The sequence below is a fragment of the Bubalus bubalis genome, chromosome 21, assembly GCF_019923935.1.
Source record: "Bubalus bubalis isolate 160015118507 breed Murrah chromosome 21, NDDB_SH_1, whole genome shotgun sequence".
NCBI lineage: Eukaryota > Metazoa > Chordata > Mammalia > Artiodactyla > Bovidae > Bubalus > Bubalus bubalis.
Genome location: NC_059177.1, coordinates 40,098,274 through 40,124,412, shown reverse-complemented (window position 1 = coordinate 40,124,412; position 26,139 = coordinate 40,098,274). Strand labels below are relative to the sequence as shown.

Sequence of the window (26,139 nt, the reverse complement as noted above, 5' to 3'; positions counted from 1 at the left end):
ACCACAGTGCAAAAGAATCAATTCTTCAGCGCTCAGCTTTCTTCACAGTCCAACTCTCACATCCATAAATGACCACTGAAAAAACCATAGCCTTGACTAGATGGACCTTTGTTGGCAAAGTAATGTCTCTGATTTTTAATATGCTGTCTAGGTTGGTCAGAGTAGGCAGACTAGCTGGAGTCTAATTCCAAATCTAACGCTTAATAGCTGTGTGACTCTAGGCAAAATACTTAAGACTTCCTCAGTTTCGACAACCATAAAACAGAAATGCCATTACTACCTACCTCATAAGGTAAGCAATGTTTTAAAAGCATATGTTAATTCCAAAGAAGACAAAAGGTTATATGTTAAAGAAGACATTCAGTTCAGTTCAGTTCAGCCGCTCTGTCGTGTCCGACTCTTTGCGACCCCATGAATCCCAGCACGCCAGGCCTCCCTGTCCATCACCAACTCCCAACTCTAATAACATAACAATGTAAATATTATACCAATTTAAACAAAAAAAAATTGTAATATACTCATTTTAGGAGGCTGTAGTGACCAAAGGAGTGGAAGTGTCAAAGAGCTACTGCTAAACTTGTAATATCAGGGAAAAAAACGTAAAAGCATGTTACTCAAAACAGAGAGAGAAATGCCAGAAGTATCAGAGTTTCAAGTTGCAATTTAGGGAAGTTAGAAGAGGAGGGGGTGTGGTTTTTCAATATTTGCTTTTTAGTGCTGTTTTACCCAAATGATGTAGGCATGTTGCTATGATAAAAATAAAAACGGATTTTAAAAGATAATTCACCATGTGTATAAACATAATCCTGGATATTTGTATATACTAGGAATAACATAGTTTTTCAATTTACCAAAATTTGCTTTTCAAAAAACTGATTAATATAATCCCTCCAAGTGTACCACCAAAATGTCCAGTTCATAGTAAGTAAACATTTACTACGTTCCTGGCATACTGTAAGTCCTAGAAAGACATTTGTTGAATTGAATTGAGAGTGGCAGAAAGAAATACAAAGAAGTTCCTCTGTGCTATCAAGTTCACACCAGGGTAAAGACAGCACCTTCACCTGGGGTAACTGGGGTGAATATAATGAAGGGTGTGGGCAAGGTTAAGGGAAACCAGGAAGAGACAGCCAGCAGCCGGTGGTTAGCAGAAATAAACTGTTCTCCCCCAGACTTAGAGGGGCAAACGGAAGGAGCAGTTACCAAATGGTGGAAAGAGCTGCAGCTGCAGGCAGAAGCTAGGCCCTTGACAGGAACCCTGGTGGCGTTGCTTAGAGGAATACAGCCAGTGCTCCAAGGAAGGCAGGGGACAATATTTCAACCTTGCATTCTCGGGTTTTCACCCCATGCCTTCCACAGACTACTCCAGGGAAAACCAGAGAGCAAGGGAGCCTGGGGAATGCTGACAATTGAAGCTAACCTCCTGGGACACAGAGCCTTTCAGAGGAATGAGAGCTGGAGGCACAGAATTCCAGCACAAGCACTATGCAGAGTTTTGTTTCTATTTTTCTTTTTTATTCCCCCCCCCCCCCACTTTCCTATTCAGTCTCATAAAATAAGCCTTCGAATTTTCAATGTTTAATAAATATATACCATAACAATCACAAAAATAATACTTGGATATTACATAACACTTTAGTTCCCTAAGCACTTTCACATATATTATTATCCTGAGAAAAGCCCTATTCAGTAGATAGGATAAAGGTTATCCTATTTTACAGGTGAGGAAACTGAGACTGTAAAAAAAAATGTTGGGTTTCTTGCCCAAAGTCATAAAGCTAGCAAGAGGCAGAGCCCAAACTAGAAAGCATGTTTCCTAACACTTCAGCTAAGGTTCTTTCCACTACACAATGCTGCCATGCTATTTATTCACAGTAGGAGTGCAAAATTGATGTTCCTGTGAAAAAAAATCATTAACCAGATTTGTTCTAGGCACCACACAGAACACAGGAGTAGTCAGCAAACAGGATTCAGGGGGAAATAGAGCAAACTTGTCCATTCCATTCTCGGGAATCACGAGTAACGTCAGAGACCTAAGTAATAAGCAGAAGAGACCAGGGATAAGTAGAAGGAAATCACGGTCCCTTCACAATCCCCATGTCACAAAGAGATCTGGGCCCCAGAAACTGAAAGGATGACCTCCTGGCTTCTCAATTCCAACTCTCCCCCCACATACACACATATCCTTTGAGAGCTTGATAAACTGCCAAAAGTGATTTATTTTTACCAAATACAAGAGTAGTGAAGAGTCCAGCAAGAGCCCATTTTTGAAATAATTGAGAACTGTTCACCTTATCTAATCTACTGCAAAATGTTCAGCTTTTTATACATGATGGAAGAAAGTAGTGACTGGTATTTTAACTGTAAACTTATAATCATGCCCCATTTATTCCAAATTTAACTCCCTAATGTGTAAAGTACTCTGTCACTTAGTTCTGTGACTGCAAGCAACAGAAACCAAATGACTAATGTAAGAAGGATTACAGGAAGGAAATTTGAGGCTCAGCAAATCCATGAAAGACTGGAAAATAAGGGTAGGAGACCATCAGTGACCAAGACAGAAGTGGAAGCCAGGAAATGGGAATGGCTACAGTGGTCTCATGGGAGGTACTGTCAGGACAGAATGCCCGCTGGGAGAAAGGAGAATCCTTTAGCTCAAGATGCAACTTCCAGAGAGGAAGCACCCATTGACCCAAGCTTGTGGTCATGCACCTATCCTGAGGCTGAATGTAGGGCCCTGAGTAAGGTCTCTGAGTACAGTTCCAATTAGTATAATTATGTCAAAAGAAAATAAAATGTAGTTAAAAGGAGAAAACAAATACATCGAGAAACAAAAAGGGGGAGCAGCAAAGAAGTCGTCTAAACTTACCAAGGCTTTCTTCAAAAATGCCTACATGTAACTAGGTAGCAAGAGATCACTTGCTTCTTAAGACTATATTAGTTAGTAGCTGCCCACACACAGCGACAGACAGTGATTACCCTCATGTCTACAAAACTTCAACTGTTTACTTACAGAGGCCTCACTTGTCTTATTAACCAAAAGTTATCTTTTCACTCCACTCCTAAAGCCAAAGCAGAATTCACCCTTCTTTAGTAACATGATAGTTTTCAAAACGTTATCCTGACACTTCCAAAGAGAATAGACACCTCAAAACACCTAAAGAATAAATTCATAAGGATGCACATGATGATGATGATGACAGTAATATTCACAAGAGCAGCAGCAGCTAATAGCTCTTGAGACTTATCATGGACCAGGACCTGTTCCAAGCCCTCAACACATCATAATTCATTTAATCTCTACAACAGCTTTAGGAGTAAAATAGTATTATTATCCCCATTTCACAAACTAAGAAACTGAGACACAGAGCAGGTGAATAATTTGCACATGGTCCAATAACTCATGAAAGTCAAACCAGAACTAAACCTATGCCTGACTCCAGAATAGCAGAATAACAAAAGGTTTTCATTGAGAGTACAGGAAATAAAACTATACCATTGTGAAAGCATTTTCCAGGAAGAAAGAGAGCACCATAACTGTAGCTAAAGATCGCAAGGTTCTGAAGGATGCTACAGCATCACTAACTTCAACAATTTATGAGAATTTATTTCTAAAAGCTATCAAATATGGCTTTTTTCCAAGATGTGGCTCAGTGGTCCAGAGATATGTAAGTTACATGGCCGAAAATAAGAATCATCCTTATCTTAAGATATTTTTTTCTTCACTGGTGGCAAACCATTACAGAAAAATCCCAAGCCAACCAGCTGTCATGCATTTGAGTTTAGTCATCCCAAAGCAAACAACCCTCAAAAGAGTATTTTTATAGCTCACGTTTTGATTATTCAAAAGGGATTTTCTCCAATTTCCCTGTAAAATTGCCCTCAAAATAAACATTTAAAAATCAGCTCCAGAAGTAGATTTGTCACAAAGTTAGGAATAACTTAAAGTATAAGGTAAATCACAATGGCTTTTCCAACTTGAACTAAAGTGGTCATGGTCATGATTGCTGTAATAAAAATGACAGGAAAAAACCTATAATTGTCAAAAACATAATTGATGATGAAAACAAATGTAAAATTATGGCATATTTCACCCTGGCCACCAAAGACTCTTGATGAAACTGCAGCCCTATAATTCCCCAGAATGAATTCTTTAAATTAAAATACTTCATGCAGAACAGAAATTAAACAATGAATCAAAGAACAATGCTGTACAGAAATATGCTTAAAAATATACCTAGGAAAGAGGAAACAATTACATTTTTCCATGTAAAAACCAACTCGATTGTAATGTTTCACAGGAGGCTGAGGAGGTACTTTCTCCATTGCTTTGAACTTGGAAGTTCATTTCCTGTAACTCACTTAGTGCCCACAGTGACTGGGAGGAATGAAATTAGCTACACCAAACTGGCTGGCTTTCTCCTTTCGACAAAACCAGCTCCTCTCCACAACAGCACATCTGACTTTCATGATAAATCTCATGCAACCCAATTGAAATGCCACTTTGCATTTTATCTTAAATGCTTTATTCGGCCAGCTGGTTTTACTTAACTATTGACCAGAAGTGGTACAAGTGCATTCTTTTTCCATCTAGCATTAATCTTAGTAAACTTAGTGCCACTGGAATGTCTTAACTGCTGAGAAGAAAGCAAAAGTCAGCAAGCATACAATTGCATTTGGCCACCCTCAGCACATCATTTTATTTCCTCCTTCTCCCTTCTAACTATTGCTCAGCACTTTTGCCTGTGACGGAGGACAAGCAGGTGGTTAAGGAAGTTGTCCTGTCAGCTATATCTTTAATCCGAGTGTTTAAATCTCTGAATAAAAGAAAAATCAATGTTGTAAAGGCAATGTTTGTCAAGGCCATGTAATAAATACACTTACCTTTACAGACTGTTCTCAATGGATTTCCCTTCTTTGCTGAGCTTCAAAGCTACAAAGAGATAAAAACGAAATCACTGAGTTATCTGCGAGTAAAACAGCAAATGTTTTCTCTCCATGTCTCTAAGTAGAATTTCCATATGCCATTATACATGATGCTAGCCAAATAAACCACTAATAATATTCGTGCCTCATACCTCCTGCACAAAAGGCCAATGAGAGACAAGGTTGTAAACTGAAAACAGCACACACATCCACCCAGGATTGACTCACACAAACCTGGCCAAATCTACAGTCTAATCTTTGGAGGTATGAAGTCCTTAACAGAAGGGAGTGAACTTCTCAACAGAAGCCTTATAAAGTGAAGAGATGAAAATCAAATCAAACATTATGCAGCACACTTGATTTGACCAAGCATTTTGTATTATTTAGCACCATCTTTCCTGCACACTCAATTTCCATTTCCCTGGAAGTTTTACTTGGAATAGCCTCTTCCATTTATATGAGGTGTATGTGTTAAGTCGCTCAGTCATGTCTGGCTTTTTGCAACTCCATGGACTGTAGCCCACCAGGCTCCAGTGTCCATGGGGTTTTTCCAGCAAGAACACTGGAGTGGGTAGCCATTCCCTCCACCAGGGAATCTTCCCTACCCAAGGATCGAACCTCTGTCTCCTGCGTCTCCGGCACTGCATACAGATTCTTTACCACTGAGCCATACCAGGTGCATGGCCATCCCAAACCAGACCTCACCACTTGCCTCTATGAGTATATGTGTGCAAGCTTACACATACAATCCTCCTTTCTCAAGATAAGAGTGTAGCCTTCTCTCAGTAGAGAGAAACTCACAAAACAAAGTAAGCTACATTTGGCATTTTCAAATCAAATCTAGACATGTTAAATTAAGCTGCCTGTGACCAAAACAATGCACTAACCGCACACAAGTCAACATGATAGGAAAGGTGGTAAAGCATAGTTGCTAAAGAGTAGTAAGAATTTAAGCTTTCAAGGGGCTGATTCTATAATGGTCCACCATTACTCATATGTTCATTCCATAATTAAAAATAAATGGTGGAGCTTCCCTGGTGGTGCAATTGTTAAGAACATGCCTTGCAATATCGAATATCAGTTCGATCCCTGGTCTAGGAAGATCCCACATGCTGCAAAGCAACTAAGCCCATGCAACACGACCACTGAGCCAGCCCTCTAGAGCCTGCAAGCCACAACTACCAAGTCCATGTGCTGCAACTACTGAAACCTGAGCGGCTACAACCTGTGCTTTGAAACAAGAGAAGCCACCACAATGAGAAGCCTACACATGACAAAGAGTAGCCCCTATTCGCTGCAACTAGAGAAAGCCCGCATGCAGCAGCAAAGGCCCACCATAGCCAAAAAGTAAAGAGATTTTTTTTTAATTACAAATAAATAAGTAAATGGTGACCTAGTTGCTAAGATTCTGAGCTCCAAGTGCAGGGGGCATGGGTTCTATCCCTGGTCAGGGAAGTAGATCCCACATGCCACAGTTAAGAGTTTGCATGCTGCAACTAAAGATTCCACATGCTGCAACTACGACCCAGTGTAGCCAACTAAATAAATACTTTTTTAAAAGAGAGATCACTCTGTATTAAAAAAAAAAAAAAAATAGAATATGCCTATTTCCCTCATTTGTGTCTAGGTCCTAACGTCTCTCAAGGTGCAGCAACTGGGAATGGTCAACAACTCCATGGTTTTCTGATGTTTCTTTTTTTTTCCTTCAGTGTCCTAAGTAACTGCTTCAGGCCCTACTGGGCTATTTTTCTTCACAGCCCCCATCAAACCATAGAACCCATCATCGCAGATGCATGACCACCAAAGAACAAGGCCAGACTTGGGGGCTATGATGTAAACTTTAGACTGTTAATGCAGGAGATAAGCTGCCTCTATAGAACATCAAAATTTCTCCTTCCACATACAGATGGTCAACAAACACATGAAAAGATGCTCAATATTGTTCACTATTAGAGAAATGCAAATCAAAACTACAGTTATGTATAACCTCACACCAGTCAGAAAGGCCATCATTTAAAAAAATCTACAAACAATAAATACTGGAGAGGATTTGGAGAAAAGGGAAGTCTTTTGCGCTGTTGGGGGAATATAAATTGATAACAATCATTATGGAAAACGGTATGGGGATTTCTTAAAATAATAGGAATAGAACTACCATATGCCCCAACAATCCCACTACAGAGCATGTACCCCCAAGAAAAACCACAATTGAAAGAGACACATGTACCCCAATATTCATTGCACAGTACTTTTTATAATAGCTAGGACAAGGAAGAAACCAAGATGCTCGTCAAAAGATGAATGGATAGAGAAGCTGTGGTATATATATACAATGGAATATTCCTCAGCCATGAAAAGCAAGGCATTTGAGTCAGTTCTAATGAGGTGGATGAACCTAGAGCCTATTATACAGAGTGAAGTAAGTCAGAAAGAAAAACAAATATCCTATATTAATGCATACATGTGAAATCTAGAAAGATGGCACTGATGAACTTATTTTCAGGGCAGCAATGGAGATGAAGACATAGAGAACAGACTTATGGACACAGTGCGGGAAGAAAAGGGTGGGATAAATGGAGAGAGTAGCATGGAAACATATACATTACCCTATGTAAAATAGATAGCCAGTGGGAATTTGCTATGTGACTCAGAAAACTCAAACCGGGGCTCTGTGACAACTTAGAGGGGTGGGAAAGGGAGGCAAGAAGCAGGGAGGTACAAGAGGGAGGAGACATACGTATACCTACGGCTGATTCATGTTGATGTATGGCAGAAACCAACACAATATTATAAACTAATTATCCTTCAATTAAAAATAGTTTTTAAAAAACTAAAAGAAAAAATTGTGGTACATATATATAACAGAATATTACTCAACTATAAAAAGAATGCATTTGAGTCAGCCCTAATTAGGTGGATGAACCTAGAGCCTATTGTACAGAGTGAAGTAAGTCAGAAAGAGAAAGACAAATATTGTAGATTAACGCATGTGTATGGAATCTAGAAAGATGGTACTGCTGCTGCTGCTAAGTCACTTCAGTCGTGTCCAACTCTGTGCAACCCTGTAGACGGCAGCCCACCAGGCTCCCCCATCCCTGGGATTCTCCAGGCAAGAACACTGGAGTGGGTTGCCATTTCCTTCTCCAATGCATGAAAGTGAAAAGTGAAAGTGAAGTCGCTCAGTCGTGTCCGACTCTTAGCGACCCCACGTACTGTAGCCCACCAGGCTCCTCCATCCATAGGATTTTCCAGGCAAGAGTACTGGAGTGGGGTGCCATTGCCTTCTCAGGGCAGCAATGAAGAGGCAGACACAGAGAACAGGCTTGTGGACACAGTAGGGGAAGGATAGGATGGGATGACTAAAAAGAGTAGCATGGAAATATATAACCACCATATGTAAAATAGATAGCCAGTGGGAATTTGCTCTGTGACACAGGGAGTTCAACCCAGTGCTCTGTTACAATGTTGAGGGGTGGGATGGGGTAGGAGATGGGAGGGAGGTTCAAGAAGGAGGGGACATATGCATACCTGTGGCCGAGTCATGTTGATACTTGATAGAAACCAGCACAAAATTGCGGAGAAGGCAATGGCACCCCACTCCAGTACTCTTGCCTGGAGAATCCCATGGATGGAGGAGCCTGGAAGGCTGCAGTCCTTGGGGTTGCTAAGAGTCGGACACGACTGAGCGACTTCACTTTCACTTTTCACTTCCATGCATTGGAGAAGGAAATGGCAACCCACTCCAGTGTTCTTGCCTGGAGAATCCCAGGGACGGGGGAGCCTGGTGGGCTGCTGTCTATGGGGTCGCACAGAGTCGGACACGACTGAAGTGACTTAGCAGCAGCAGCAGCAGCACAAAATTGTAAAGCAATTATCCTTCCATAAAAAATTTTTTTTTTAATTTCTCCTTCCCCCTAGGCTATGTGGATTGAAATAGTGTTGAAAGAAACATAATTTGGGGAAGACTAGATAAAACAAAATACTACATTTTGTAAAACCTGAGAGATTTATGGCCTAACAGCACAGAGATTAAGCAGTATCCCTTTCTACTCCAACCACATAGAAATGCTTAACAAAGTACAGTATAGCTTAAAAGAAAGAGATAAGATCAATATGAAAAAAAAAAAGAGTGCAGATTTTCTAGAATGAAAGATATGAATCCTCTTGGAAAGAGCATACCAAGACCTCAACAAGCTAAATGAAAGCAAATCTACCAGTAGATACAACAAAAGGAAACCATAGCACCAGAGATAGAAAGAAAGCCTTAAAGTGAACCAGTGAGAACAACCTGCCTCCCAGTTTCTGAGAAACTAGGCTCCACTTGCTTGAATACCTTGTCTTGCATAAAATAATCATGAATGACAGAAAAAAACCAGCAAGGCAGCAGTGAAATAACGTGTCTTAAGTTCCAAAAGGAAAAAAGTTCAGGGAAAACTCTATAGCCATGCTAAACCGATTATCATTCAACAATGACAGCTAGGTTATTTAAAAAAAAAAAAAAAAGTTGTTTCCTGCTCACAGTAGTTTACTTTTGCTGAGAGGAATACTCAAAGATATCCTTGAATAAGAAGGAATTGATTTCAGAAGGAAGGAAAGAAGAACAAAAAGCAATGCTCACCAAATTATATTAGCGTGTATGGTGGTAAATCTAGTAAATTCAATAACAAATAATGGATATTGGATAATAATTAATAAGGACTGGTTGTAAAAAAAAAAAAAAAAACCTATAATAACAACCAGTTTTAAGGGTTTTCAAATAAGATGAAATAAGTGAAGAATCTTCCCGTAGTGCAGGAGCCGCAGGAGCCGCGGGTTCAATCACTGGGTAGGGAAGATCCCCTGGAGGAGGGCATGGCAACACACGCCAGTATTCTTGCCTGGAAAATCTGATGGACTGAGGAGCCTGGAGAGCTGAGGTCCACAGGGTCACAAAGAGTCGGACACTTCTGAAGTGACTGAGCATGCACAAATGGTTGGCTGGAATTATACAGAACAAAGGAGCAGAGGATGAATTGTTTAGGAGCAAGAGATTCTGATTCGGTTGCTAAAGATACGCATTAAAGCTACTGATGAACTTGTTAAGGAATATTGGCATTTCTTTCTCTGTGTACATAACCAAAGATATCCTTTCATATATGCTCAAAGAGAAATGTTTAGATCATCAATGTTAGGATGCCAAGAGACACTGAAGACAATGGAAACATCTATCAGTGAATAAACATATTTACATTTGTACAGATTCTTACAATGGAATATTATACAGCTTCAAGAAATCAATGAACCTGTTACAGACATCAACATGTATGCCCTCAAAATTATGATGTAAAACAAAAGAAACATGTCACAGAAGACTGTATATATTATTCCACATATAAAATGTTCAAAAAGGCAAAAATAAATACTATCTTGTTTTGAAATACAACATGAAAGTGGCAAAAACTATGAAGAAAAGCAAGAGAATGAATGATGTATACAGAATTCAGGCTATAGTTATCTTGAGAGCAAGGGAAGAGTTTGTAAGGATGGAATTCTCTAAAAGGATTCTGGAATGTGACAATGCTCTGCTTCTTGGCTTGGGGAGTGGTATCTGGATGTTTGGCTTATTATTGTCTTTAAACTGCAGATATACATTTTCAAAAATTATTTTATATGCATATTATATTTCACAGTTTTAAAACACATAAGAGTAATCATCAAAAGAAAAGAAACATTCAAACCAGTGAAGGGAACAATCTAGAGAATAGAAAACACAACCAATTCTCTTTTTTTAGAAAATTGGAATAGAATGGAGAAAGAAGCAAAGGAAAGCACAGTAAATAGAAAACACAAATGTCGGGACCAGCCCAACAACAAACAGGCCTGTAAAATAAGTTTAAACGTGTCAGTAATCAGAGTAAGCAGACTAAATGCATCTATTAAAATAATTTCTTTTCAAAATGAATGTTTAAAAACCTTGCTATCTGATGTTTGTAAGAAACACATCTAAAACAGAGATTTTGAAAGGAAAAGTATAGAAAACTATACAGCAAGCAAATAGGAACTGAAAGAAAGTTGGTAGAAATTAGTTAATATTCGGCAAAGAACAAGTTAGCAATAATAGAATAGGTATTTGCATTGGCTCTGTATTGATTCAGTTCAAACTACTTAAAATGACTTCATAATAATCATTTAATATCTATTATGGTTTCTAGGGAACAAGAATTCTGATGCGACAACGCCTGAGGCCTCAGGTGGAAGACCTGAAAACTGGGGCATGGAATCATCTGAAGGTTCATTCCCTCAAGCGTCAGCCAGGCGCTGAGGGTTAGTGAGGCCGTAGCTGGGGCCATCAGCTGAATACCTCTGGTGGCCCCTACATGTGGTGTGAGTCTCATCACAAAATGGTGGCTGGGTTGAAGCTGTTACCGTCATGGCAGTCTCCAGTTGCTGCAGCCTCCAAGTACAGCAACCTGTGGTGATGGCCCTCCACTGCCATCTGTCACAGCGGGGAGAGGGGTGGGGGAAGAGATTCACTGCTGCTTCAAGGCCTAGGCGCTTCCAAAACTGCCACTGCTACCAGTGGGCGGCTGTGACGAGAGGTCTGGAGTTCTGCGAGACGCAGCCCTGGGTCTGTCCCTCAGCTCACCTGCCGGCAAGGTCAGGTTCTCGAAGGCCTTGGGGAGAAGGCAGAGACCCGCCGCCCACCACACTCTCTGTCCCGAGGACCACTGTCAGGCTGACTGAACAAGAACTCTGCCATGCTAATGGTCTCCCGCTAATGGTCACACAGAAGGGTCTCGTGCAAACTGTCTCGCGATATTGGTCTCGCGCAGAAAGTCCATGCTAAAGCCTCTCACCCTCACAGCTTCACTCCAGCTCCACCCCTTTTACAATGTGAAGGTCACTGAGGAACTGAAATGAGAACTGTTTTGTGATCTGAGACAGAATTCAGTTTGGAATCCGTTAAGAGACAAGTGGAAATCATTAAAATGAAGAGTGAGTAAGGACAGTATTAGGCACATTCAGATATGAAGGGCAGGCAAGAAAGTAGCATCTAGAGGAGGACAAAGGACTCAAAGAGGGTTTCTCTGCACTGTCTGTAAACTGTACCGGCTGAGCAGGTGTCAAGGTGATGAGAAGATTCAGTTGAGATCAGGAGGCTGAAAGCAGAAGAGTGAGAAAGAATAGCTGATACAGGGCTCGTTCCCAGAAAGGTAAAGGGCCAGGAGGTGGGACTGGTCTTAAAACAGAGCTTTGTTCTCACCTTAATCATATAGTGCCTTACAGTAGGCACGCATGCTTTCTTTTCTTAAAGTTTTTTTTTTTTTTTATTTGACTGCGTTGGGTCTTAGCTATGGCACACAGTATCTTTAGTTATGGCATGCGAAATCTTAGTCGTGGCGTATGGGTTCTAGTTCCTTGACCATGGATGGAAGCTGGGCCCCCTGCATTGGGAGCAAGGAAGCCACCAGACAACCAGGGAAGTCCCTATTGTCTTAAATTATTACTTTCTTCTGTATTTATGTTTTATGATCTTAATTAACGTCTAAACTCTTTAAAATCTATGGCTTTTATCATTCAAGCCAACCTCACACTGCCTACCTAATCTGAGCCCCAGATTCTATACTAGCACCAGTCAGTCAGCCAATACTTGTTGAATAAACAAGAACAGTTGACCGTTGAACAAGTGTTTGAACTGCATTGGTCCATTTATACATGGATTTTTTTTTTTCAGTAAGTATGTACTACAGTACTATATGATCCATGGTTATTGAATCCACAGAAACCCAGATACGGGCACACTCACAGAAGGCCGGCAATAGTTATACACAAATATATACGACTCAGTCTCCCTAAGCCCTTCTTGTTCAAGAGTCACCTGCACAGTGGACTCCACAGTTTTTGTATATATCTCTGATACTCAAACATTTGTCCATATACCTGTGCTAGATATCTGAAGTAGGACAGATCAAGATCAGAAAACTTCTTCTAGTGCCCAAAGTACTTATCCCTGGACAAAGGTCAAGCATATCTGCTCAAACTTGTCCTCTCTTTCCCATGTTTGTCTTGACCCCAAAATTCAAGGACCTAACCTTCTAACGGAGAAGGCAATGGCACCCCACTCCAGTACTCTTGCCTGGAAAATCCCATGGACGGAGGAGCCTGGTAGGCTGCAGTCCATGGGGTTGCTAAGAGTCGGACACGACTGAGCGACTTCACTTTCACTTTTCACTTTTATGCATTGGAGAAGGAAATGGCAACCCACTCCAGTGTTCTTGCCTGGAGAATCCCAGGGACGGGGGAGCCTGGTGGGCTGCCGTCTATGGGGTCGCACAGAGTCAGACACGACTGAAGTGACTTAGCAGCAGCAGCAGCAGCAACCTTCAAACGGCCATGAGAACATTTTCACCTGCAGCTACAATGCCTTCTCCCATTTACACCTCCCACTCCCCTCCTATGTAATTTATCCCCATTTTGTTCTAGAGCAGGTGGACTCTGTAACCTTCATGTGACCTCCTGCAAGACACAGACTAGATTTAAATGGATCCAAAGAACTTTAGGGTTTGGCTGCTCCTAAAAGACATGATCAAGGAGGCAGAGAGGCACAGACCAGTAACACAACTCATTTATCTTAGTGGCTTTTCAGAGGATCAGTTCAGTCGCTCTGCTGCTGCTGCTGCTAAGTCGCTTCAGTCGTGTCTGACTCTGTGCGACCCCATGGACTGCAGCCCACCAGGCTCCCCCGTCCCTGGGATTCTCCAGGTAAGAACACTGGAGTGGGTTGCCATTTCCTTCTCCAATGCATGAAAGTGAAAAGTGAAAGTGAAGTTGCTCAGTTGTGTCTGACTTAACGACCCCATGGACTGCATCCTACCAGGCTCCCCTGTCCATGGGGTTTTCCAAGCAAAAGTACTGGAGTGGGGTGCTATTGCCTTCTCTGAGTCGCTCAGTCATGTCCAACTCTTTGCGACCCCATGAATGGCAGCACGCCAGGCCTCCCTGTCCATCACCAACTCCCGGAGTTCACTCAAACTCATGACCATCGAGTCAGTGATGACATCCAGCCATCTCATCTTCTGTCATCCCCTTCTCCTCCTGCCCTCAATCCCTCTCAGCATCAAAGTCTTTTCCAATGAGTCAACTCTTCACATGAGGTGGCCGGCCAAAGTACTGGAGTTTCAGCCTCAGCATCAGTCCTTCCAAAGAAATCCCAGGGCTGATCTCCTTCAGAATGGACTGGTTGGATCTCCTTGCAGTCCAAGGGATTCTCAAGAGTCTTCTCCAACACCACAGTTCAAAAGCATCAATTCTTCGGCACTCAGCTTTCTTCACAGTCCAATTCTCACATCCATACATGACTACTGGAAAAACCAAAGCCTTGACTAGACGAACCTTTGTTGGCAAAGTAATGTTTCCGCTTTTCAATATGCTATCTAGGTTGGTCATAACTTTCCTTCCAAGGAGTAAGCGTTTTTCAATTTCATGGCTGCAATCACCATCTGCAGTGATTTTGGAGCCCAAAAAAATAAAGTCTGACACTGTTTCCACTGTTTCCCCATCTATTTCCCATGAAGTGATGGGACCAGATGCCATGAATCTTAGTTTTCTGAATGTTGAGCTTTAAGCCAACTTTTTCACTCTCCTCTTTCACTTTCATCAAGAGGATTTTTAGTTCCTCTTCACTTTCTGCCATAAGGGTGGTGTCCTCTGCATATCTGAGGTTATTGATATTTCTCCCAGCAATCTTGATTCCAGCTTGTGCTTCTTCCAGCCCAGCGTTTCTCATGATGTACTCTGCATATAAGTTAAATAAGTAGGGTGACAATATACAGCCTTGATGTACTCCTTTTACTATTTGGAATCAGTCTGTTGTTCCATGTCAGTTCTAACTTGCTTCCTGACCTGTATATAGGTTTCTCAAGAGGCAGGCCAGGTGGTCTGGTATTCTATCTCTTTCAGAATTTTCCACAGTTTATTGTGATCCACACAGTCAAAGGCTTTGGCATAGTCAATAAAGCAGAAATAGATGTTTTTCTGGAACTCCCTTGCTTTTTCCATGATCCACAGCTGCCCAGAAAATCTTTATCACCCCAAGCCCCCTCACTCCATTATCCAGTCCCCAGCTCCCTTAAAAACTGGTCTGAATTTAAAGAAACATTTTTCTCAAATATTAAAAAAAAAAAAACACCCTCTTTTGTCTATGACTTATCTTTCTACAATTAAAACCTATCTCTGGGAACCATCAGTTGCACCTTCGTTAAGGCAGCATTGCCTGGAACGGAGCAATCTGCCTTCACCGTTGCATTCTGCAGTCCTCACCTGACTCAAGTGCCACATTAAGTGATTGGTTATCGACCTTTAAGTTTTTTAACAATTATGTACATACCTAAGAAAGAAGTCTGTTCACCCAAGAATGAAGACACAAGAATAAATGAAGACAATGAATAAATCAGCCCTGGTTTCCAGTTCTTATGTTCAGTGAGCTGTTACTGCAGACAAATTATTGCAACATTCTTTCAAATGACAGTTTTCAACTAAGAGAAGATTCTTAAACCATTTTCTACATATTGGTGAAAACCAGGCCGTTGGAAAACATAGCCTTGGTTAAACTATCTGATGATAAATGATTATTTTAAACATATGGAGTTATTTGAGAATCTGCATACTGATTTAGCTCAGTGGTAGCTCAGTCGGTAAGGAATCTGCCCACAATGCAGGCAGGAGACCCGGGTTCAATTCCTGGGTCCCCTGGAGAAAGAAATGGCAACCCACTCCAGTATTCTTGCTGGAAAAATCCCATGGACAGAGGAGCCTGACCGGCTACCGTCCATGGGGTCACAAGAGTCAGACACAACTTAGTGACTCATCTCATCATTACCATACTGATTTAACCCTCACAAAAACAGCAGAAAAGATCCCCAAAACCTGACACTTCTCAGATATATTCTCGGAAGTTTTATTTCAATGTATATGTGTGTGTTTCTTATATTTTCAGAATTTGTGAAACTGATATATTTAGAGTTGAGAGAGGAGATCAGAACATTCCTTAGTTTTGGGGTTTTTTAAAAAATATTTGTAGTTATTTGACTACATTGGGTCTTGCAGCTCTTGGGATCTTTTCAATTAATTATGGCTGCTCTGGGTCTTTGTTGCTTCTCATAGGCTTTCTGTAGTTGTGGCAAGTGGGGGCTACTTTCTAATTGCAGTGTGCATCATCGTGACCTCTCACTGCAGCTTGCAGGCTCTAGAGCACAAGGTCAGTAGTTGTGGTGTGTGGGCTTAGTTTGCCTCAAGGCATGTGGAATCCTCCCAGATCAGGGATCGAACATGTGTCCCTGCACTTGCAGGCAGATTCTTACCTCTGGACCACCAGGGAAGTCCAGCACTTGGGGACTTGCAACATTAGTTGCAACTTGTGGCATGCAAACACATAGTTGTGGCATGTACGGGATGTTCCATGTTTGTTTGTGACATGTGGGAGCGTGCAGCATCTTTACTTGTGGCCTGCGGACTCTTAGCTGCACACAGGCTCTAGTTCCCTGACCAGGGATGGAACCCAGGCTCCCTGCAATGGGAGTGTGGAGTCTTAGCCTATGGACCACTAGGGAAGTCTCCATTTCTTAGTTTTGTCATTAACATGGATAATTGTCAATTCAGTTCAGTCACTCAGTCATGTCCGACTCTTTGTGACCCCATGAATCACAGCACACCAGGCCTTCCTGTCCATCACCAACTCCCAGAGTTCACTCAAACTCACGACCATCGAGTCGGTGATGCCATCCAGCCATCTCATCCTCTGTCGTCCCCTTGTCCTCCTGCCCCCAATCCCTCCCAACATCAGAGTTTTTTCAAACGAGTCAACTCTTGGCATGAGGTGGCCAAAGTACTGGAGTTTCAGCTTTAGAATCATTCCTTCCAAAGAACACCCAGGACCCATCTCCTTTAGAATGGACTGGTTGGATCTCCTTGCAGTCCAAGGGACTCTCAAGAGTCTTCTCCAACACCACAGTTCAAAAGCATCAATTCTTCGGCACTCAGCTTTCTTCACAGTCCAACTCTCACATCCACACATGACCACTGGAAAAACCATAGCCTTGACTAGACGGATATTTGTTGGCAAAGTAATGTCTCTGCTTTTGAATATGCTGTCTAGGTTGGTCAGAACTCTCCTTCCAAGGAGTAAGCGTCTTTTAATTTCATGGCTGCATCACCATCTGCAGTGATTTTGGAACTATTGTTGTCACGGATAACAATACTATCAAAATGTACATGAAAGTTTTTCCATTAGACTCTAAGTTCAACAAAGGTACAGACCACATTTTTCTTTTTGTCAGTACCTCATTTTTATCTTAAACAAAAGCACTGAATATAGTAGCCTTTCATACGCAGCTGATTCAGGCCACACCTTTCATGTACCTTGTTGAATCCACATCCTCCAGGACAGTATCAAGCATGTAACACTTAAGGAAATTTGCTTAAAGAAATTATGTTTGTGTCATTATTAAAACTGAAAACTGACTGAAAATTCTTTAGTTTTTTATTTTTGTTCCCTTTTTTCATTTTCTCAATTTGTACTCTAGGTTTTTTTAAGATGAAAAGGTATCTCTCTACAGAAGTCTATACTTCAATGGCCTGAGACACACACAAACACGTAAACACACAAAATATAACACAACTCATCCTCACTGCACTTGTTCAATGCTGTAATATTTGCTAGGCATTGGAAAAATAAATTTGCTAAGTAGCATGAGCCCTGGAAAATCATTAGGTGACATCTGGGGAGCAGAATACCAATCAACCAATAATTAGCATCTTAACATTCAGAGAGTTCGAGACAAATCAAATTCCATGAGATCTCAGGGAGCATAACCCTGGCCAAGTTGGCGCCCTGGCTATGGGGAGTCACTGGATTTGTCTGACCACAAGACAGGGCTGGAGGTACCGTGGCTAGTTTAATCCTGGGAGGAGACACTCTGACAATGTGACATTTGCACAGGGATGCCCTAATGTGGCCTCAGTGTGTTTTCTTAGAATGAGATGACATTTCAAGTCAAATAGCTCTGTTCCCAATAGCACAAACCCTTCCTGAACTCTAAGAACCTGAATTGGAGAAAAAGGGGTTCATCTCAGAAAGAAACTAAGGTTGTACAGAAGCAATGTTAAAATAATCAACTTTTAAGTAAGGTTAAACCAGACATTCAGTGTTTAGCCTCATTCATTATTATTCCATTTCATAGACCTCAGATGACCTTAGTCTAAAAAACAGTTCTCATTTGAGCAAAACCCTATTCCTGAAGTATCCATACGGGATACTTTTCAATGAACACAGAACCTCATTACAAAATCATGCTACCAAGAAGTGTGGGGAGTGAGTGTCAGTGCACCCTGCCTCCGCCAGACCCTGCTGCCTGCAACTGCTGTCCACATGCGAGTCCATCCAAGAATGTGGGGTCACTGCTGCTCCAAATGCCTCCTGCCTATCTAAGGTCACCTTTTCTACATGGCTGATTCATTCCAAAGGAAGAAACAGAGAGGCTGGAGAACACCAATTCCCCATTTGGTTTTGCAGCTATCTACGTGACTTGAACTCATCCTTTAAGAGCAATCCAGAATGGAGGGCCCTACCTCCAAACAGCCGCCAGTCCTCGGGATAAAATGCTCTGCTTCCACCATGTGGCCTGCATGTGCCTGGTTTGCTAGCACCTCCACCCAAAGCCGGGGTGGCTGTTCTGGCGGCCCCCACTCCACTCCACTGCAGGGTCAGGCGGCAGCTTGCCCTCCTCCTGGCTCCTGGCCCAAGGCTTGAATGGCCTGGCCACGTCACTGCCGAGAGGGAGTCTGGTTGTGCCCTCCTCTGAACTCTCCATCTGGAAGATTCTCTGGCCTGCTTCCCTCTCGTTTTTAATCTGACAGACACTGCTGGACCGGGAAACTCAGAGCGGAACAAAGTTCATCTTCTCTTCCCCGCTTCTCGGCTGGCATAATTGCAGGGGCAGAACGAGGTTTGCAGGGACCAGGATGCCAGGAATTAAATGAGGGTCCCTGACCACTGGACCACATTGGCCCTGCCTTCCAAAGTCTTAATTAGTCCTCTTCTGCTTGGCACACCCACTTGCCTTTGGAACCCAGAGAGGTGGCCGGGTAAGATGCCATGCTCACAGCAAGTATTCAACAAAATATTGGTTGAGAATGGTGGTCACAAATGCCTGCTGGCTCAGGGCTTTGCAGCAACAGTCAGTTTTAAGGTCTGGGCCCCAGCGGCAAGATTTCTGCTCCTCTTTCTAATGCAGACAGTTCAAGCAGCAGTATTCTGAGCAATATTCAGCCACCAGCTCAATTTGGAAGCAAAATGATCTTAACAAACGATGGCAGACTTGACAGACAGGCTGTTGAGCCTGGGGACCGAAATAAAGGACAGAAAGAAAAAGAAAGGAAGGGTTGATGGTAAATGGAAGAGAAGAAAATGAACACTGCAAAGAGAATTGAGCAGGATTACAGGACAAGAGAGCTCAGTTCTACAAGTCTGAAATGAGCTGGAAACATAACAACAGACTCAGAGGTGGAAACAACAGCGTGGGGGGGAAGTCACACAGAAAGGGGACAGAGCCCGGCAGCTTTTGGGATTTTTGATGCTGGGACACACTTGGGCTAGAGGAGTGGAAGATGCAACAGTAAGGAACATTTGAGAGGCTTCAAAAGACAATGACTCTTAATTCTGTCTTGTTTTGCCCCTCCTGAACTGTAGTGATACACCAAAATTTGCTATTTTTCTAAGAGGACCTTGACAGATACAATGGAAACTCTGAGTACATTTTTCCCCTCTGAATTCATTATCTCTGGCCCTTATCCACAGGCCTATTGCAGACTAAATTGGATTTTGGATCACTGGTACTGAGGCACTGCAATTAATTAACAATAGAAACATAATATTTATATCCCAGCCTAACAACATCTGACAATTAAACTATTCTGCCAGTCGGGCAAATTCCATTCAACAAATTTTCATTTTAATGAACATGACAGGCCACAGTTTACATGACAGGCCAAGAAGCAGAGCAGAGGTGATCTCTCAGCATGTGCTTTTAAGGCCTGGCCACGCTGCAGGAGAAACAAGTGGGGGAAACTGTCAGAATAACAGAAAAACCAGATCCCCAGTTCTGCTCAGACACACCAAGGACACATGTCCCCTCAACAAAGATTCTGGTACAAAACTGTCCTGTGAGCTCAAAGTGAAACACCTATTGCCCCTGATGACCCAGTGGATGATTTTTCTTTCTTTGGGCTGTTGACATTTTCTTCAGGGTACTAAGCTCCTTCAGTCCTTCCTAATTAAAAAGTGATAAACGTTTTGCAAGGCAACCAGTAATGTGCAAAGTACACAAGAGTTGGAACTGATGCAGCTTTTTCAGTTGGCACAAGACTGGCCTTCCTTATCTTGCCAGATGGTGTGTCTCAGTAAGTCCCCAATCCCTGACTCAAGCGAGGGACACTGTCAATATGATGCTGAAGCAGAGTCTTCTTAAATGCTATCTTATTTTGCATGTTTAAACTAACACCAAGAAGGCCTAACATTTTCTTCTTGCTGAAACTTTCATAGTTAAAGAAGTTTTCATTTTCCTGTGACTCATTATTCAAGCAGACATAAGATGGTTTTTCACTGACTATCTGTTTCTCATACCTTTTAAGCTTCTCTCTAATTGCCTTGCTCTTTCTACACTTTCCTTTATATCCACCATTTTGGGGTAGTATATATGGGTTTAGAGAAATCCACACTATGTCACCTGACCAGTAATCCATAGCAGAGTAATAGGAGGTCAGGCTATGAGATCTAGTGTTTGCTATTGGTTTTCAGCAAATTTACATGGTTCTGTTGAGGATGGAAATTTCTCCTCAAGTGTACCAACAACAAATGTCAACAGGAGCCCTTTTTATTGGAAAGGTTGTATATTTCTATTTCACATATTTAAAACACTCTTTAACTTAGTTTTTACATCAATTTAAAAGAATTGAAATAAAGTTTCACTTTAAAAGTAAAGACGTCTTTGGAATATGGATCTGGTTCCAATCTCGGCAAGTGAAGTAGCCACCTTCACAGTGATCTCTCTTCAAGCTATAACCCTGAATAGATCCAAAATGATAACTATGCTCCATGTCATTTCTAGATATGGTCACGATATAGGAACATTAAGTCCTGAAAGGAGAACAGCGTTTTCATTATTATAACCAAATTTACAATCAGCAAGTTTCAATCAAGTCAACAACATATATGTAGTGTGTGGACACACGCACACAAATACGAGTTATAATAAAAATCAGGTTTTTTGAGTTCTTTACACACATACCCTCATGTATAACACTATAGTACTGATATGAACTCAATTACATATTGAAGAAAGGATGATTAGAGTTACCTGGTTTTCCTAATAGGCAAAGTCCAAAGTCACAAGCAGTAAGTGGAAGAGGCGAGGTGCAAATCCAAGTCTGCCTCCCCCCAGGGCCTATGCTCTACACAACCCAGTGGCATATGACGGCATCCGCAAGGGAGACAGCATGAAGGAATTGATTTCTTTTGGCAGTAGTCAAAATATCTTTAAAATATCAGGTATAAAACATTTTCAGTCCACCAGATGCTTATTTAATTTTGAAAAATCAATTTTTATGAAGCTGCTCTGAGAAGCAGTTTTGTGTTTGTTAATGCCTGGTTATATTCTTGAAAAAGTAGAAGCTTGATGGCAAAAAAAAAAAAAATACATTTCTTAAAGTTAAGAAGAAAAACAAGACCCTAACCGGATTGAATTGATAATGTTTGACAGAACACAAATGAATAGAATCTGTAACTTTAACAGGGCTTTGCAGGAGGCATGTTCTAAAACAGTCATATTAAATTCAGAACACAAAAGATTTAACATGCTTATTGCTGTAAACAAAGGCATTTGGTTAAATGAAAGTTCCATCAAAGCTTAATAACCAAATTCAAGTGAACACAAAGTAAGGGGTTATATACTTTCTGCGGTTTCAGTAATAGCTAATCTAATAATGGTAAATGGAGGGTTATTGTTGATTCCTTTGCCTCTGTTTCATAAATTAGATAAAGCAACCTGGCAGTTACAGTACTTTAGAGTTTTATTCGACTAAGTGATTTGAAAGCTATCTTGAAATATAACGAAGTCATGACGTGAATGACTGCTGAACTGTACCTTGTACATTAGTATTTTCGACCAGTGCTAAGTAAGAAGCTTCCTGGGAACTAAAACTGTTCTACAGAGCTCTATTTGTATGTACAGGACCAATGATTTAGAAGGCAAAGTGTTGTTGACACAGGATTATCTGATATTCCGTTGCACCAGGACCAAGCTTGTAAAACACAGACTAGAAGAGCAGTCAAGTGTTATTATTTCTTCTGATCCAAAACAGGAACAATAGAATTTCTCTGGTTAATGGTTTTTCATAGCACATTTCCAGGTTTCTACTACGCTTTATTGATCTGGAATACTAAAATGGTTTTCTTTCCTGGCTAAAGAATACACAAAGCCTATGTCCTGCGTCCGGTGGGAAACACTTCCAAAGGCCCATGGTGGTGGCATCTCAACAGGCAACTAAGGGGTGGTAACATGAACCAAGGCATCTTCCTTACTGAAAAAATGTTCTGGTCGAATCCTGGGCCTTTTGATCACAGAAAATGCTTCCAGAGCCTTTGCACTTGGAGACACGACACCTGTGGTTCTGAGAGCCGATGAGCTGCCCTTCACAAAAGCAGTCTATTTTCCTGCATTGTCCCCCTGTGCCCTGAAACGGTTACTTTCAATTACTCTGATAGCCCAGGAAGAAAAATATCCCTCTCTTCATATTTCATTCACATAATAAGAATCTGCAAGCTGTTCTGTATGACAGATGAGGACTGTGAGCTGAAGCAACTTGTTCCGCCTGTCAGCCTCCAAGAACCCACAGCAATGAGATACAATCGTGATGACATTACTAGAGAAGAAGTGGGTCAAATACATGGTCACTTTAAAACAGAATGTCAACTGTTCTTTCTTCTTCAATAATTTGATGCAGTGGTACCCTACCCCCACCCCAAAAAAAGAAAAAGGAAAATAGGAGCTCATTGCTATTAGCTTGGTGTGCGTGCACACACACACACAAACACAAAGAAATGCAAATATTGTTAAAATTATCGTTTCACATAAGCCCTTAAATGACTTTTGTCAACATGAGTCAACAAAAATTCACTAAGCATCTTCTATGGGCCAGACACTGATGTAGGGAAAGTGTTGAAAACAGACACAGCCCCTGCCTCATAGAGTTTACAGTCTGGGAATAAAGGACAAGTTGTAGCAAGGTGATTGAAAGTGATGTAATGAAATTTTCAAATGAAGTACAAGGGGGCTTATAAAACAAGAACTAACAGTCTTACCAGTCAGAATAAGTTATCCTGTAGAAGAGACCTTTAAGCTAAGACCTCAGGTAGAAATAGTAGCCAAGTAATGAGTGAGGGGGAGGCATTCCAAGCAAAGGACTTACTCTACAAAATGTTTCCTTTCAAACAAATTGGGCTTTAAGAGGCAGAAGTATAATGGAATAAATGAAGCCATGGAGTCCACCCCTGGGAATTATTATCTTTTTCTTGTTTTAACCTCTAGTTTAAAAAATTGATTAAAAGAAAAAAAATTAAAGCATTAGTATGCCTCTAGTATGCCTTGGTCCTATCTCATTATGTACAGGCAAAAGTTAGTCATAATGACATCTTGCCGATCTAAATGTTATGGTGGATTTTACTTTAAAAAAAAAATCTAATTTGTCTTGGTTAAAACCCATGGGTTATTTTTAAAAACATGTTTTGACAGCAGTGAAACTTGCAGCACATACAACACCAAGAGCATAAATTTGTCCAGGGTACAAGTACATGAAAATTAACATAAGTAGTTGGTAAATGGGAGTTAAAAAAAAAACACTGTTACCAACTTCTGGCCACAACAGGTAAAACTGAGAAGAAAAAAAACTCTCTTCTCTAACACTTGGTCATGAAAATTCTGATTCATTCTTGCAAAAATTGTACTGGATCATCACTCACATCTGTTAAAAAATACAACTGTTTTCCATGGATTGAACAAAATGGAATGGAGAGAAGCAATGCTTGCCCTTTCTACTAAACCCCAGAATGTGACATTTGGACCATTTTTCTTTCCAAATTCAAAATCCATCCCCAGAATCCAAAATCAATAAAATTTGTGTTAGCATAACTGAGGCTGTATTTGGCCCTAAAAACTCAAGGACTAAGTAAGTCTACTAGTATGGCAGAGTTTTCCTGTGTTTTTTTCTTTGTGTTTGGCTATTAACTACCAGAAATGACCTTTAGCATCTGCTCTAAAGTAAATACAACCTAGAAGTACTTTAAAAAATATGGAGTACAAACCATGAGAATTAAAAGTCCCTTTCTACCCCATTACTTACATCTTACCAAGAGTTCAGTCTAGAAGTCATGAAGAAGAAGACTGACCAAATGAGAAAGTACCTACAGGATGGCAACCGGAACAGTGGGGCTTCTGAACTTCACATAAGGAACAACTGAAGTACCTGGGCAATATTCACCTGCTGCTGCTGCTGCTGCTAAGTCGATTCAGTCGTGTTCGACTCTGTGCGACCCCATAGACGGCAGCCCACCAGGCTCCCCCGTCCCTGGGATTCTCCAGGCAAGAACACTGGAGTGGGTTGCCATTTCCTTCTCCAAAGCATGAAAGGGAAAAGTGAAAGTGAAGTCGCTCAGTCGTGTCTGACTCTTCGCGACCCCATGGTCTGCAGCCTACCAGGCTCCTCCATCCATGGGATTCTACCAGGCTCCTCCGTCCATGGGATTTTCCAGGCAAGAGTAACAGAGTGGGGTGCCACTGCCTTCTCAAAGAGATATGAAAACTGCTTCCATAACTTCTATGGAAATTCAGTGATTAAAGCCATTTCATTTTACTGAGTACTTCCTCTGTACAGTGCAAAGAAGAAACAACACTGAGTGAATAAGCCTTAGTCCTTTACTACCATGTGGAATAGAAAATGGACTTTCTCTGCAGCATTTCTCAGGATATGATCTACCAGGGAAGAGCACAGACTCTGGAATCAGAGCCCTAGACTCAAAGCCTGTTGTGAGCTAAATGATAGCCCCCCAAAGATATATCTCCATCAAATCTCTGGAGCCTGCAAGTGTTACCTGTTTCAGAAAAAGGATTTTTGCAGATGGAGTTACGAATCTTGACATGAGGTCATTTTGGATTATCTGGGTGGGCCCTAAGAATAATGACTAGTGTTCTTGTAAGAGAAAGACAGAGATTTGACACAGAAGAGGAGAGAAAATACAGAGAAGGGCAAGTGAAGGACATTTGTTATGGAGCCACAAGCCAAAGGATGCTCAGAGCCATCTGAAGCAGGAAGAGGCAAGGAAGGATTCTTCCCTAGAGCCTCTCAAGGGAGCATACAATACATCTGGCATTCTGTAACAATGAATTCATCACAAAGCAACATAAGACATAATTTTCTATAGGAGCCATCATCCCTTGGATGAGAATGGAGGGGTTACTCTTTACCCAAACTAAAACATGAAAATATCTCACAATCACAAGTAGGAGACAAGGACAAACCAGCAGTTCTTCAAAGAGGATAAACCTACCTGCACAATTCCCTCCCCTCTTAGATAAGAATATTTCAGGCACTGCCAACTACACCTGGGAGGCTAAGTCAAAATGTGCAGCTAGCCAGGCAGTAGGTCTAGGAAATTCAGATAAAGCTGCTTACTCCTATTTGTGGTCTAGCTGCAGGGCCAGAATAAAATGGTTCACTTGGGCCTGGTTTCCCTAAAAAGACACAGGATTCAAATACACCTAGACAGGAGAACAGACAAATACAACTATGGAATATTCACATAATGGAACATATACAGCAGTCAAACCAAATAAAGCAAGATACAGAACAGTGTGCTATTTTTTGTGTAAGAAAGGAAGGGAAATAATTTATATATATATTTGCCTGAATGCATTAAGAAATACTGAAAGGATGCAAAAAAACCTAGTCAGAGTGGTTAACATAAGAGAAATGGGGGCAGACATGAGAGTATGGGGACAGGAACAAGAGTAAAATTTCACTTTATGCCTTTTGTATTGTTTAGGTTTTTGAATCAGACAAATATACTACCAACTCAAAAAAAAAAGTCCATTAAAAATAAGAAATTAAAAAATGGTTATAACAATT

The 26,139-nt window shown here is 41.2% G+C and overlaps 1 protein-coding gene across 7 annotated transcripts in view; it reads right to left on the bottom strand.

Annotated features, from left to right (window-relative positions):
- Nucleotides 1-26,139, bottom strand: part of FHIT (fragile histidine triad diadenosine triphosphatase) — a 1,535,374-nt gene that overhangs the window by 1,487,365 nt on the left and 21,870 nt on the right. For all 7 annotated transcript variants that reach the window (XM_044933638.1, XM_044933642.1, XM_044933643.1 and 4 more), the window contains one exon: nt 4,885-4,933. The gene's annotated coding sequence lies outside the window, so the exon portion shown is untranslated. The remainder of the gene's footprint in view (nt 1-4,884; nt 4,934-26,139) is intronic.